Genomic DNA, 4,053 nt, shown 5'->3' on the forward strand with positions numbered 1-4,053 from the left:
AGCCTGCTCTTCTCCCTGCTCGGCCTCTATTACATCAACAAGATTTCCAGCGCTCTCTATCAATCCAACGCGCCCGCGGCCGCCCCGGCCAAAGCTGTGGGGAAAGGGAGGAAGAGGAACTGATGGGGGCGATGGAGCTGATGGAGCCGATGATGGTGATGGAGCCGATGATGGAGCCGTTGCCCCATTGGGGCCTACACAGCCACTCAGTAAAGTTGGGCCTTTGTAGCTCGGCCTCAGCTCTGCTTCCTCTGCTGACCCCCATGGTCCTCCAGCCACTCTACCCCATGGTCCTCCAGTCTCTATCCCCCATGGTCCTCCAGACACTCTACCCCACAGTCCTTTAGTCTCTATCCCCCACAGTCCTCCAGCTGCCCTGCCCCAAGGTCCTCCAGCCACTCTGCCCCACAGTCCTCCACTCTCTCTATCCCTCGGTCCTCCAGCCTCTTGCCCCCATAGTCCACTCTACCCCATGGTCCNAGGTCCTCCAGCCACTCTGCCCCACAGTCCTCCACTCTCTCTATCCCTCGGTCCTCCAGCCTCTTGCCCCCATAGTCCACTCTACCCCATGGTCCCCCAGACTTTATCCCCCATAGTCTTCCATTCTGCCCCACAGTCCTCCAGCTTCTGCCCCAGTCCTCCAGCCACTCTGCCCCACGGTCATCCAGTCTCTATCCCCCACAGTCCTCCAGCTGCCCTGCTCCAAGGTCCTCCAGCCACTCTACCCCATGGTCCTCCAGTCTCTATCCCCCACAGTCCTCCAGCCATTCTGTCCCATGGTCTTCCAGCCACTCTACCCCACAGTCCTCCACACTCTATCCCCCATAGACTTCCATTCTGCCCCACAGTCCTCCAGCCGCTCTACCCCATGGTCCTCCATTCTCTGTGCCCCATGGTCCTCCAGCCAATGCTCCACAGTCTTCCAGCCTCTCTACCCCACAGTCCTCCACACTCCACCCCATAGTCTTCCACTCTACCCCACAGTCCTCCAGTCTCTATCCCCCACAGTCCTCCAGCTGCCCTGCCCCAAGGTCCTCCAGCCACTCTACCCCATGGTCCTCCACTCTCTGTGCCCCATAGTCCTCCACACTGCCCCACAGTCCTCCAGCCACTCTATCCCATAGTCCTCCAGCCACTCTATGCTCCATAGTCTTCCATTCTCCTCCAGCCTCTCTCCCCCATAGTCCACTCTGCCCCACAGTCCTCCACTCTCTCTGCCCCATGGTCCTCAAGGTGCTCTATCCCATGGTCCTCCAGTCTCTATCCCCCACAGTCCTCCAGCTGCCCTACCCCATAGTCCTCCAGCCACTCTATGCCCCATAGTCTTCCACTCTGCCCCACAGTCCTCCAGCTTCTGCCCCAGTCCTCCAGCCACTCTACCCCACAGTCCTCCACACTCTGTCCCCCACAGACCTCCAGCCACTCTACCCCATGGTCCTCCACTCTCTGTGCCCCACAGTCCTCCAGCTGCCCTGCCCTAAGGTCCTCCAGCCACTGTACCCCATGGTCCTCCAGTCTCTATCCCCCAAGGTCCTCCAGCCACTCTATGCCCCATAGTCTTCCATTCTGCCCCCAAGGTCCTCCAGCCTCTCACCCCCATAGTCCACTCTACCCCACAGTCCTCCACTCTCTATCCCCTATGGTCCTCCAGCCACTCTACCCCACAGTCCTTTAGTCTCTATCCCCCACTGTCCTCCAGCTGCCCTGTCCCAAGTCCTCCAGCCTCTGCCCCATAGTCCTCCAGCCACTCTATACCCCACAGCCCCCCCCTCTCTGCCCCACAGCCGTCCTGCCCCACACCCACAGCTCCACACATTATTATTATGGCCAAACACTCGTCCTCATTGCTCCTCACCCCATTGCCCTCAGCCCATCAATCCAGCCCATCCAGCTCCTGCCATCCCTCCCATCCCTTGGGCAGCTCCAAACCACCCCAAACCTCAACACACCCAACACGGAGCCCAGCACCATCACGGGCCGCCAATGGGGCCGAGCTGCATTGAGTGCTGCCCATAGGGCACGGCGTGTCCCATCCAGCCCCATTGGAAAGCATGGGATCCAATGGGATCCAATAGAGCAGGCCTTGCTGCAGTCCAGGCAGCCATAGGAAGGCACATTCATTAATTCCCCATGGACTAATTAACGCGTTAATTAATCCCCCATGGACTAATGAAGGTGGATTGACGCCCCCTGAGCCGCACACAGTGCTGCCCTTTAATGATATGAAGCCCCCATTGATGCTATTACAGCACTTAGGGATGGGAATGGGGAGGGGGGGAGGACGAGAAGTAAGGGGGGGGAAAGGGGGGGGAAAGGGGGGAGGGAAGGAAATAGGGGGAAGGGGGGGGAAGAGAAATACGGGGGAAGGGGGGGGATACAAGGGGGGCAAGGGAAGGAGAGGGGGGGAAAGGAGGGAAAAGGGGGGAGAAGGGGGGGGAAAGGGAATTAAAAGGGGTGGGGGGGGGGGAAGGGGTGAAGGAAAGTAAGGGGGGAAATGGGGGGGGGAAGAGAAGTAAAAGGGGGAAAGGGGTGGGAAAGGGGGGGAAGGGATGTAAGGGGGAAGGGGGGGGGAGGAAAGGGGGGGAGAGAAGACGGGGGGAAGGGAAGGGGGGAAGTGGGGAAGGGTAAAGTATATGGGGGAAAGGGGAGATAAAGGGGTGGGGGGAAAGAGGAGGGAAGCGGGGGAAGGAAGTAAATTGGGGGGGGGGAATGGGGTGAGGGAAAGTAAAGGGGGGATGGGGGGGAAAGAGAAATTCAGGGGGGGGGGAAAGAAAGAAAAGGGAGAAAGGGGGAAAAAGGGGGTAAGGGAAGTAAGAGGGGAAGGGGGGGAAAGAGAGAAGGGGGGGGAAAGGGCAGGGGGGGAAGTTGGGGGAAAAGTGGAAGTAATGGGGGGGAAAGAGGAGGGAAGGGGGAGATTTAAGGGGGGGAGAATAAGAGGAAGTAAGGGATAGGGGTGGAGGGGGGTGGGGGGTGTGGGGGGGGGGGAAAGGGGGGGAGGGAAGGGGGGAAGAAGGGGGGGAAGGGAATTAAAAGGGGGGGGAAAGTTTTGGTGGTGAGGAAAGTAAAGTTTTGTTGTTGGGGTTAAATTGGGGGGTGGGGGGAAGGAAGGCAAGAGGGGGGGAAGTAAAGGGGGAAGGGAATTAAAGGGGGGGGGAAGAGTAAATAAAGGGGGGAAAGGGGAGGGAAAGGGATCCGGAAGGGGGGGGAAGTAAAGGGAAAAGGAGGGGTGAAGAGGGAGGGAAGGGGGGGGATGAAGGGAAGTAAGGGAGGGTGGGGGGAAGGAAGTCAAGGTGGGGAAGGGGGGAGGGAAAGGGGGGATAGGGGGGAAAGGGAAGTAAGGGGGGTGAAGAGGGTGGGGGGGGGAAGGGAAGGTAAGGGTGAGTGAAAGAGGAGAGGAAGGGGGGGTGGAGGGAAAGGAAGGCAAGTGGGGGGAAGAGACGTACAGAAGAGGAAGGGGGGAAGGGGGAAGTAAGGGGGGAGAAATGTGGGGGGTGGGGGGAGGAAGGCCAAGGGGGGGAAGGAAGGGGGGGAAGGGGTAGGGAAGTAAGGGGGGAGGGAAAAGTGGGGAGAAAGGGGGGGGAAAAAGGAGAGAAATAGAGGAAAAAAATATACAGAGAAGAAGATAAATAAAATATAAAGAGGGGCAGGGGGGGGGAAGAGAGGGGGGTAAGGGGAAGTAAGGGGGGGAAGAGGATGGAGAAAGGGAAGAAGGGGAAGAAGGGGCAAAGGAAGGTTATGGGGGGGAAAGAAAGGGTGTGAAGAGGAGTAAGGGGGGAAAGGGGAAAGGGAAATAAGGGGTGGGGGGGAGGGGGAAAGAGGAAAAGGAAGGGGGGGGGGGGGAGGGGGAAGAATGGGAAGATTGGGAGGGGAATAGGGAAATAAGATGGGGAATGGGGAGGAAATGGGGGGGTTAAGGGAAATAAAGGGGTTGGGAAGTAAAGGTAGGGAAGGGGGGAACAGGCAAGTAAAAAAGGGGGGGAAAGGGGGAGGGAAAAATGACAGGGAGGGAAAGAAGGGGAGGAAACGGAAGGTGTAAGGGGGGGATAGAAAGGG

The 4,053-nt window shown here is 58.9% G+C and overlaps 1 long non-coding RNA gene across 1 annotated transcript; it reads left to right on the forward strand.

Moving 5' to 3' along the window:
• The first annotated feature begins 6 nt into the window (after positions 1–6).
• LOC107307414 lies at positions 7–2,221 on the forward strand. The gene is made up of 2 exons (XR_001552397.2): positions 7–386; positions 483–2,221. It is a non-coding gene; the product is annotated as an uncharacterized LOC107307414 (long non-coding RNA).
• Positions 2,222–4,053: the final 1,832 nt, after the last annotated feature.

Source organism: Coturnix japonica, unplaced genomic scaffold (assembly GCF_001577835.2).
Source record: "Coturnix japonica isolate 7356 unplaced genomic scaffold, Coturnix japonica 2.1 chrUnrandom590, whole genome shotgun sequence".
Classification (NCBI taxonomy): Eukaryota; Metazoa; Chordata; class Aves; order Galliformes; family Phasianidae; genus Coturnix; species Coturnix japonica.